Source organism: Giraffa tippelskirchi, chromosome 1, assembly GCF_054371585.1.
Source record: "Giraffa tippelskirchi isolate mGirTip1 chromosome 1, T2T-mGirTip1v1.2.pri, whole genome shotgun sequence".
Lineage (NCBI taxonomy): Eukaryota > Metazoa > Chordata > Mammalia > Artiodactyla > Giraffidae > Giraffa > Giraffa tippelskirchi.
This window is the reverse complement of record NC_137275.1, coordinates 41,629,707-41,641,390: the sequence shown is the minus strand read 5'-3', so window position 1 is coordinate 41,641,390 and position 11,684 is coordinate 41,629,707. Positions and strand designations below refer to the sequence as shown.

General features: G+C 42.4%; 1 protein-coding gene across 4 annotated transcripts in view; it reads left to right on the top strand.

Annotated features, from left to right (window-relative positions):
* Nucleotides 1-1,996: 1,996 nt before the first annotated feature.
* The window catches only part of CRACD (capping protein inhibiting regulator of actin dynamics), a 71,069-nt gene continuing 61,381 nt past the window's right edge, over nucleotides 1,997-11,684 (top strand). For all 4 annotated transcript variants that reach the window (XM_081589003.1, XM_081588981.1, XM_081589014.1 and 1 more), the window contains exon 1: nucleotides 1,997-2,135. The gene's annotated coding sequence lies outside the window, so the exon portion shown is untranslated. The remainder of the gene's footprint in view (nucleotides 2,136-11,684) is intronic.

Genomic DNA, 11,684 nt, shown 5'->3' with positions numbered 1-11,684 from the left:
TACATTGGTCTGGTTGTATTAGTTGCCAAGATTATGAAATACCCTGTACTCATTTGTAGATGGTCACCTCTTTCACAGCCCCCAGTGCCACTTCTCCCCACACCCTAGCTGTCCTAACTCTTCCTGTCAATCCATTCAACCCTTTACAGCAGCTAACGGGCCCAGAAGTGGGCTGTCCCAGCCCTGTAGCTGTCCTGTCTGCTCTAATTGTTAAAGTTTTTATTTAACTCCTGCTTACAGCTTGTGAGGGCTGAACCCATTTCCCACATATCTATATGTTTAGTCTGTGTCATGACCTTCCACGAATCTGCTCTGCAAATCTGGTAGCTCTCCTGTCTACATCTCCCCTGCCTCTGACTACCTGAATTACTATTCACTGCTGCCAGACTCCCTACACTTTCTCACCTCATCTCTGTGCTCATGATTCATAAAAACTTCTCCCTGATTTCTGAACATTCCACATTTTTATTCAGCCTTTAAGATCAGTTCATTGTCCCCTTCTACCAGAAAGCCTTCCTTATCTAGAAATAATCATTCCCACCTTGAAATAACCATCTCCTTCCCACGTAGCATACCATTTCCTATGCTGGTGATACTTTAATCCTTGATGTAGAGAATTTTCGTAGTGGGTAGGCAATAGTAATTGTTGGGTGGATTAGGATATGAATCTAAATTTAATAACTCTACCAATTATCACTGGTATATGGTGGCTAGCAGTTTCATCATTTCTTTAGAATATTCATTTGGTATAATTTCAGCTTCTCTCCAGATCTCCTTGGGCTTGATTTCTATAATATTATATTTCATTACATGCCAAAAAACAAAATAAGACAAAACAGCAACAACCGCAAACAGATGCAGAAATGTTTGCTGATTTTCTGAACTATCAAATTGTGTTGTGGCCATCCCACTTTCATGTGAAAGGGTGATGGTGTTTTTCCATTTTCTGCACTGACTTTAATTAATCTTTCAGAAATGCTAGGGTGGAGCTTTTCTTCTAAGGAGCGTTTGCTGTGTTTGCTGCGGCAAATCAGGCTCCTATTGTGACATTGGCAGTGGCGGATGAGTCATTGCTCTGGCTGGGACGAAGTGTTTCCTGAAGTCAGATACAAGAGCAGAATAACTAATGGTACCTCGCTACCTGTAATCTCTCTCACTCTCTCACTCTGGTATTGCCCTGTGTGGAAGTGAAGTAAAAATCCAACTTCCAACGTTTGGTTGAGATAGCAAGTAATTTGTACTTAAGGTCATTGGTATATTAGCATACATGTAATTTGCTTTTTTCCCTCTCTTCTTTTAAATAAGATTCAGGCAAAAGATAGACTCTGATGTGTTTCTCACATGACACCTCAGTCTGTTTTGCTCAGAGGCCATGTCTGGTATTTGCTCTAGACAGATGTGATGGAGAGGAGGATTGGCAGAGACCTGCGGGTAGATAAGACTGTGATGTCCAGCCCCCGCGCCTGGCCGCATCTCGTGTCTGCAGTGCTCAGAAAATCTTTATTTTGCCAGACACAGGGGAAATGAAATTTCCTCGATATCCACTTTCGTGTCTTCTAACACTAGGAAATGCTGAATGGAACCAAGATATCTAATCTCTTCCCTCTCAACTCCCTTACTTTATTTCATTTATTTTATTTTTGGCCACACTGCCCAGCACGTGAGATCTGTGTCCCCTGACCAAGGGTCAAACCTGCACCCCCTGCATTCATTGGGAGCGCGGAGTATTACTGCCAGGGAAGTCCTCAACTCCCGTATTTTAATGAAAAGATTATATTGGGGGCCATGTGTGGGAGTGAATCTAAGTGAAGTTAGTTGTTGTAGAAATAACTAAGCAGACACTGTAGCATGGAGGACAGGTCTGCTGTTTCACACAGGGTTTCTTGGAGTAACTGTCAGGGGCAGAATCCTGAGTTGAATGCTCCATCGGCAGTTTTCTCCTTACTGGAATTAGAACCATGTCAGAAGCCACCCCCACGGTACCTGGATCTAACCTGAGTCGAGCTGTGGAAGGTCTTCTCCTAACACATCATGCATCCCCCTCATATGGCAGTGTCTCTGACTGGAATAACTTGCTGGCTGGGAGAGTCTCATTTGTTTGATTGGGAAACTGCTGCCTTTAGTTAGTCCAGAAGGTAAGTGTGTGGAATGTGAAGAAAAGGCCCTAGACTTGCCCTCCAAAATTGGGAAATGGGGGGAAAAATAGGCAACCAGTGTCAACCCTTACTGGCATCAGAGCATGGCCTCCATGGCAGCAATTTTCTACAGTGGTGTATTCCCTAAGCACTTTGTGATTTTTATAAGGGACCCGAGTTCTCGAAAGAGTTCAAGCGCATTCCTAGTTAGCCCTCTGCAAATCATCCTACTTAGCCCTCTGCAAATCATCCTACTTGCCTTCATTTTAATAAGCTTTGTTACATGTGAGAGAACAGGGTGCATTATCGCTAGGTCAGGTAGTTACTCATAATCCAGGCTTTGTGCTGTGTGACCATTGCCTGCCGTGAGGCTTGTGGGAAAGGCTGAAAACCACTGTGACTTGAGACCATTTTTCAAACTAGTCCTCTCTTTCCGTCTCAGTAGCTGAGAGTCGAGACCCAGATGGAGTCAGTATCTTCTGACACTCTCAAGTCTCTCTTGCTGGATCCATACTGTATGATGAGGCACTGTCCTCGTGGCCTTTTCTCACCTGGCTTTATTTCTGTGTTGGTGAGCAAGCAATAATGTATCGGCCACTTTTCCAGCTGTGTGATCTGGTAGGTGTTGAGTGGGAGATGATGGTAACTCGGGCATTTAAAGAAAAGCCCATTTTGGTTTTCCAGAGTTACATAAGGGATCTCAGCTTCTCTCCTCTCTCTCTGGAGTTGGGAGCCTTCCAGTTCCTAACTGGGAGAGGAACTCACCAGAGAGTTCTGTTGTGAAATTCGGGAGGGGATTTTGCATCAGATGCCTCACACTTATAGCATCCCACAGTATTTTCTCATGATAAATAAAATAGGGGAGTGGATTCTGTGAGGCTGAGGATAATTCTGTAGGCACCTCCCCCCACCCTCCCAAATAACTAAGTAAATGAATAAAACATCCCAGTAGCCCCAGATGTGGAATTAATCTTCCAGGTGATGGCAGGGCTATGGGATCACATTAGAGAAAACTCAGCTGGTGGTCCTCATGCAGCCTCTTCTTGGATACAGGCCAGGAGCATGATTGTTTCTCACTCAAAAGTCAGAAGCATCACAGAGGGCAGCCCAGTGCGATTTGTTTTCAGAGAGGAGCTTTCACTCAGGTTATTAGAAAAATATTTATTGAAATAATTCATCCTGAGAGCTGATGCCTTACTAGGCAAAACGCACACTTGAGGGACCTGGTGTTGCTCATACATGAAAGACTCTGTTTTAAACTTTGGATAATTCATCTGCTCTGTTTCAGGGAGCTAGAAATACAGCTCAGCCAGGAAATATTATATTAAGTGCCTCATTCTTCCACCACCATTAGGTGCAAGGAAGCAGAGGGCCCTGCTTTCATGGAGCTTGCAGTCTGTTTGGAGAGGGAACAATAGCATGGATTTTTAGAATTATAATGTAGTCAAGGCTCAGTGCATTATTTAGAGACACTAAATTTTGCCAAAAACACCAGGTCCCTACCTTGACAGTTGTCTTTTAGAGTCTGCTAAAGCCTCCATTTCCACAAAGTCCTCTTGGATTGTGTTGGACGGAGGAGGAGGATTCCTCTTGGAACATGTCTATTTGCCTTTTACCCCAGAGCCTGGCAGCAACCTGGAGTCAGTGTAATTATTAGGATGTAGGTTGGTTTCTTGGAGAAGGAAATGGCAACCCACTCCAGTATTCCTGCCTAGAGAATCCTGTGGACAGAGGAGCCTGTTGGGCTGCCGTCTATGGGGTCGCACAGAGTCAGACACGACTGAAGCGACTTAGCAGCAGTAGCAGCAGCAGGTTGGTTTCTAGTCCTCCTTGAAAAAAAGAGAATGCCTCATCTCATGGTTATTTGAACTCTAATTTTAAATTGTGCATGTATCTGTTATTGCCTGTGTAGCTGATATGTTACAAACATTACTTGTTTATATGTTTGTCTAGAACTGTAGGCAACTGGAAAGAGAGTTAGCATTACTTTCTCACTATCTGGAACCCTATCACGTGCCAGTGAGATTAAATATGTTCTGGGGTTGGGGTGAGATAGGATCAAGAAGCCTTATTTACATCTTCTGAATAAGTCTGAATTACTCTGAAAAATATCTAAAATTAAATTTTTTTCTCATTACATATATCCTTACATTCCTTTTTCCTCTTTATTCTCTTCTTTCCCCCATTTTGTACCCTATTTCCCACTCTTCTCCTTTCTCTTCCTCATCTATTTTCTCTTTTTAGTAGTAACTAAGAAATGGTACTTAAAGGTCATGACATATCCATTCATCAGTTCAATGCATTTCTTAATACTAACTATCACTATAATTCCTAATTTTTTTTTGAGTACTTACTATAATGCTCACATTCTGCTAAATGGTTTATACTGCAGTATTTAACTCTTAAAAATCAGTAAGCTTTGTATTATTATTATTCATGGTTTATAGACAAGAGAACAGAAACTTAGGAGACTGGGAAATTTGCCCAGAGTCTTATTTCTGGTAAGTAAGTGAATTGAGACTCAAACTCAGGATTTTACTTCAGAGCTCATCTGCCTCCTGTAGAGGGAGCGTTCAGTCAAGAAGCATCACCAAGACACACATTTGGAATGCAGCAAAAATGGTTGAGATCATGGTATTTGGAATTAGACAGACTTGGTTTGAATCTCAGCACTGCCACTTATTAGCCGTGTAACACTGGAAAAATCATTTCATCTCTCTGAGCCTCAGTTTCCTCACCTATAAATGTGAAAAATTATAACTGACTGAGTGGTTGTGAGATATTACATGTAAAACTTCAAGCCTGGCACATGGCCAAAGTTTACAAGTTTTATTCTTTATGGTTAAAAAAAAAAATACCATTTACCCCTCTGCTAGCAACTTCATTTCCTTACAATAATATTTTGAAATATCCTTTTAAGGGTCCTCCGTAACCACTGAGAATTTAGCATTAAGAGTATCTAAAGATTCCTTGAATCCATTGATATCTGCACCTGTGTGGTTCTGGGGGTCAGTGACAAGTTCTGAAATTTCCCACATGACTTGTGAAGGAGTCTGATACAGTGCTTCTGTTCAGCAGTTCCAGAATGATCTCCTTCATTCTTTTGCCTAATATCCTAGTGCTTCATCAATACTTTAGATAACAGTCTAGGAAAGGAATCCTGGGAAAAGTGATGGAGAGGAATAGGATATTCCTCAGTGGTCTGTCTTCTGATCAGAGTGCCTCCCTGGCTAGATGGCTGGACATCAGGCTCAGAGGCAAGAGACCTGATTTCTTCACTCATTTGGCATCTGACCTTATTCAGCTAACTTCTCAAGTGGTGACTTAATTGTTACTCCCAGCTCCTTGAAATTGTTCTGAGAAAAGCATTTGAAAAATAAAGTGATGTGATTCAGCAGAAATGAATCTTGTGCTAGCAGATTGGATTTCCTGCATGAAATTTTATATTGAGGGTAAAGGAGGTACAAAAGGTGAAGCATAATACCTTTTTGAAAGTTGTTCCCCAAATTAGGAGTTTTTAAGTTATGCTCCAAAACCGAGCTTAGCAGCCACAAAGGCGTAAGTTTAATGAAGCTTTCTTCCTTTTTTAATTCAGCAGTGAAGATGTTATAGAATGATCAAAGCCAAAGTAGAGTGTAGTATGAACATCAGCTTTGGCTTTAGCAGTGTCAGGGAGCTTATTTAATTACTTTGGCAGCTCTTAGCTTGTTTTCGAATGTATTACTTTCTCTCATTTAGCCAGTGTGCCTACCATATATGCAATAGCTTGTGTTGATAAACAGTTGTTGACTTTTGCATTGAAACACATGCCCGGCTTACTGGGAAGTGTGTTAATTTTTTTATTAGCATTTATCAAGTATTTTTGACTTGATCTGGAGCAAGAAACACATCTTATATCAGAACATATGTGTGCACAAAGTTGTGTATACCCACAGACATAAACACACATATATAAACTAGAGACAAGAGTTTTCTGAAATTGTACTCATCCTGTTTTGTATTCCACTCTATTTTCTTCTCTTCTACTTAGTTTTAAAGGATTCTGAATTCTACTAAACTGAATGCAGGGTCTACTATTAAGTGGGCTATCACTCACTATGTACAGGACACTGGCCTTAGGATTCCCTTCATCCAAAATTCCCTAGCATCACCAGCCCTTGAGGGAAGACTTTGTATCTTATTTTCAGCTCACCCATGGTACACACATACCACCATCACCACTGTCAATAAAGCCTTTGGACCATCAAGTAGAGTAGTGTTAGTCACTCAGTCATATCTGACTCTTTGCAACCCCATGGACAGTAAGCCTACCAGGTTCCTCTTCCATGGAATTTTCCAGGCAAGAATACTTGGGTTGCCATTCCCTTCTCCAGGGGATCTTCCCGACCCAAGGATCAAACTTGGGTCTCCTGCATTGTAGGCAGATTCTTTACAATCTGAGCCACCAGGGAAGCCCAGTAGAGAGAACCCTACGAACTGTTACCAGGATGTTTTCTTCTAGCAAGTCTCTACCTTTTTCTCATAGGAGACCAGAATCTTGAAAACTTCTTGAATTTTGAAAAACAACTTATTCTCCTCCTAAATTTTGAGTTCCTATTAGCTGGTGTCGGGAACTCAAGAATTCCTGTGATATGCCAGTGCCAGCTCAGTGCTCTGTACCCAGTAGGACTGCAGTCAATATGGTTGATCAATCAGTGTCACAGATCTGCACTCATCACCATGGAAGAGGGACTCTTGCAGAGGTGGCAAGGACCTGTGCTAGACAGAATAACACTGCTTCTCCACAGATGGGCTGAGTTGGTAGACAGGACATAAAGTTGTAGGATTATTAAGTAGAGTAAGAATCCAGATAGGGTGTGCATTCCTTAATATACAGCTAAGAAAAGCAGACAGGCAAATGCAAGTCTAGAAGAATCTGAATATTGTTGTTCAGTTACTCAGTCGTGTCTGACTCTTTGTGACCCCCTGGACTGTAGCATGCCAGGCTTCCCTGTCCTTCACCATCTCTCAGAGTTTGCTCAAATTCATGTCCATTGAGTTGGTGATGCCATCCAACCTTCTCATCCTCTGTCGCCTCCTTCTCCTCCTGCTCTCAGTCTTTCCCAGCATCAGGGTCTTTTCCAATATACTGAGGTAGAATTGGTCAGCAACTGAAGCTGTCTCCATTTGTGTCATTGGCCCATAAATCTGAGGTTGTCTGGGACCCATCTGACTTTGTCCTTCAGAACTTAACAGGAACCCTGAGTGCCTAATGTAATCCCTGAAATCTCAGAAGTGGGTCTGAAGGCATGTCCCCATGTTTTGCCCAGAATTGAGGCTCACATTAGTCACTTTTCTTAGAAAACCTGAGTCAGAGGTTTTCTTAGAAAACCTGAGTCAGACCCAGGATGGCATTGGGATGATGGGGTTGGGGATTCAGGTTCTAGGATTGTGACACTGTTTCTTCTCCATCAGCATTGGCATTCCTAGGAATGGGATCCTGGATTCTGACACAAAGAAATGGAATGACTTGGCTCTCTTTGCCAACTTGCAGACTATGTTATTGCTTCTTCCAAACCCTGAAGGTCCTTAATTTTGCAAAATAAGTATGATGGTAACAAAACCAGTGTAATTAGGAGACAAACCAGGAATGGAGAAAATATAATGAATATAATCAATAGATAACTTATGAAAAGAGTTAGAGGTTTTATGAGCCAGAATATATTCTAACTTCACCAACATTTTTTTAAAAAAGATTTATTTATTTTACTTTTAGCTGTGCTAGGTCTTCATTGCTACACGTGGGCTTTCTCTAGTTATGTGTGGGGGCTGCTCTTTGTTGTGGTGCTTGGGCTTCTCACTGTGGTAGCTTTTGTTGCAGAGTGCAGGCTCAAGAGCATGGGCTCAGCAGTTATGACACATGGGCTTAGTTGCTCTACAGCATGTAGTATCTTCCCAAACCAGGGATCGAACTGGTGTCCCTTGCATTTTAAGGTAGAGTCTTAACCACTGGACCACCAGGGAAGCCCCTGAAGTTCACTAACATTTTAAATAAATGATTCTTAGAGTTTTAAAACAGGGAGGGACCTTCGTATAGAGCTTAGGCGTTTCATTTTGCAGATGTGGAAACTGAGGTCCCAAGAAGCTAGAAAATGGCGCCAGTGACCAAATAAACCCAGATCTTCAAGACTGGGGGGCTTGTTTCCCCACATTTACATAACCTCTTGAGATGAAGAGCATCTCTCCTTATTATTGAGATAGTACACACACACAAAAAATCACAGGTTTAGCCACTGTTAGACTTGGTGATGCTAAAACAAGCAAACAGTAAGCAAGCAGCAGTATTTGCCCAGAGGTCTGTGTTTAGGTAATATAATCTGAGCCATAACGTTTTTGGTTCAGGAGTGACCTTTGTGTTCGCAGCAGAGCTCCTGTGACTCTCCTGGAAGGCTGTGGACAGTGAGTTATGTGGGAAACATTTGCATTTCTAGGGTGCTTGTGACCCCTGAACCTAGATTACCTTACAGAATGATGCCCAACCATAAAAGGACAAAGGACACCTTTGAGGTTTCTCTCCAACTTCCACATCACACGAACCCAGGGATTATTAGTCAAAGAGATAATACATCTCAGACACTGGAGGAAATTTAAATCACCTTCCCTTGGACTCTCAGGATTGGGTTGTCGTTTATTCTACCAGTATCTGGTGCACGAACTAATGGAAAGTTTCTATAAAACATAGTGGTTGTGTCTTTTTTGTCTCTCCAGAATAGGACATTGCCAGAGTGAATCTATTACCTATCTGAGCTATTGTCCAAGGTTTAGTCTAGGTATGAGAAACTGCTGGGAGGGCAGTGATTCTGAAAGGACCACCTACATCCCCACAAAATGCTCTCCAGGGAGAACAGAGTAGAGTCAAAAGAAAGAAACTTGGGGTTGGTGCAAAGGAAGGGGTTCAGCCCGAAGAAGAAGAGCCTGACAGGACTGTCTGACACAATCTGGAGTACTGACCCAGACTATGTGATTCCATTTGACAATCTTTTAAAACAGTATTTTTTTTCTGTTTCCAGAAATGATATCAGAGTAGGTCTACCCATAGGTGCTTCCCTTGTGGCTCAGCTGGTAAAGAATCCGCCTGCAATGTGAGAGACATGGGTTCAATCCCTGGGTTAGAAAGATCCCCTGGAGAAGGGAAAGGCTACCCGCTCCAGTATTCTGGCCTGGAGAATTCCATGGACTGTATAGTCCATGGGGACACAAAGAGTCAGACACGACTGAGCGACTTTCACTTTCACTATCCATAGGTAGGCACAGAGGACCCGCTTCCATCATGCAAAGAGCAGCACTTTATTCTTACTAGCACAGACATTTTGGAAAGAGATCTCCCTTCTTTGCCTGTGGTGCTTCTGTCAAAACTATCATTCATGCACTTACAGACTATCTTATCTTCTATTACGGTAGTTTGGGGCTTCTGTGGCTCAGATGGTAAAGAATCCGCCTGCAGTGTGGAAGATCTGAGTTCAGTCCCTGGGTTGGGAAGATCCCCTGGAGGAGGGCATGGCAACCCACTGCAGTATTCTTGCCTGGAGGATCCCCATGGACAGAAGAGCCTGGCGGGCTACAACCCACAACATTATTTTTAATCAAGGAACTTGAGAGGCCCCGGCTTGTGGAATTCACTGGTCTTATCTGTGCTCCCCATCGTCCTGTAGTAGCTGGCTTGATATCATACTGCAATGACCTTTGAAGACTCAATTATATAGTGCCAGTGACATGGCGATACCTCGTGGGGCTGGAACAGTGTCTTCTAGGTTATGGTATATGTTCTGTGTCAGTGTCCAATATGTAGTAATGTCTCTGTCATAGCCAGGCTTCATTGGTCCAGGAATCAATGGGTGGAAATGGGAGTGGCTTCATTTTCTGTGATCCACTAGGAAAATTTTTCTTCCTGTCCCCTTGACCTCAGGTTCTGTTTGTCTAGAATTCTTAGTTACAGTAGGAGGAATACTTCCACCAGTAGACACAGCAGTGATTCCAGGAGACAACATAGTGAATTGTTGAGATTCACGTGGTCCCTGTGGGTTCCTCCTGCTTCTCATTCAATGGGCAAGGAAGAGAGTTACTGTATGGGCTGGAGTGATTGACTCTGATTATCAAGGGAAAATTGCTGCTACTGTATAATGGAGGCAAGGAAGAGTATGTCTGGACTCTTGGAGATCCCTTAGGACATATTAGTAGTATTCCCACATCCTGTGGGGTAATCAAAAACTACAACAACCCAGTTTGGGACAGCTAATGGACCAGGTTCTTCAGGTGTGAATCAACTCACCATGCAAAGAACCACAACCAGCTGAGGTCCTTGCCGAGAGCAAAAGCAATGGGTAGTAGAAGAAGATAGCTATGATCAAATCAGTATTATAAACCAATCATCAATCAATTAAAAATAAATATTAAATAAAGAAGATAGCTCTGAAGACCAGCTACACCACATGACTGTTGCAGAAACAACCCATACTAGTTATCGATGGGTACTTCTTCCTTATTTTGTTATGAATGTTTCTCTGTATTGTAACAAAATATGTTTTCCTGTCTCCTTATCATTGAATGTAAGATGTTTTAATAATAACATTATATCTCAATGGGGCTTCCCTGTTGGCTAAGACAGTAAAGAGTCTGCCTGCAATGCAGGAGACCCAGGTTCGATCCCTGGGTCAGGAAGATCCCCTGGAGAAGGGAATGGCAACCCACCCCAATGTTCTTACCTGGAGAATTCCATAGACAGAGGAGCTTAGCGGGCTGCAGTCCATGGGGTTGTGAAGAGTTAGACACAACTGAGTTACTAACACTTTCACTTTTCACTTTATATCTCAGTATGTAAGTTACAGGAGAAGTGTGAGCATTGCCCAAGGACTTTGATCTTCTTTTGCGGAATGGGTGTTTTCAGATGTACGTAGGATAGTTGTATCATGTCAGTGGAAGTATGACTTTATTATTGGCTTTATTTGGAAATGAAGTGTGGTGTGAGTGTGCATGAGAGCCAAGTTGACAGAGGGTGGAGTGTGATGATCATTTTGTTGCTGTGTCAACTTGGCTAGGGTACACTCCCAAGTTATTTAATCAAACATAAATGTTGTTTAATTAAGTTGTTGCTGTGAAGATATTTTGTATGTAACTTAAGTCCGTAAACAGTTGACTTTAAGCAAGGGAGGTTATTCAGTATAGTCTGGGTGGGCCTGATTCTATACATTGAAAGACCTTAAAAAGAGCTGAAGCTTCTCTGAGAAAAGAAATTCCCCCTGTGAACCAGCAGCAGATTCAAGCCTGCCCTTCCTAAGAACTTGCCCCATGGGTTCAAACTTGCTTAGCCAGCCCCCACCTGGCATAAGCCAATTTTTTGCAATAAATCTCTTAATGGATCTTACACGCACACACACACACACGTACACATGCACACACTCATGCATGCTTGTGTAAAAAACATCTCCTGCTCGTTCTGTTTCTCTGATTAAACCCTGACTGATACAGCCTCAGAAAGCCTAAAACTTTCTTTACTCAATAGTGCTGCCAGCT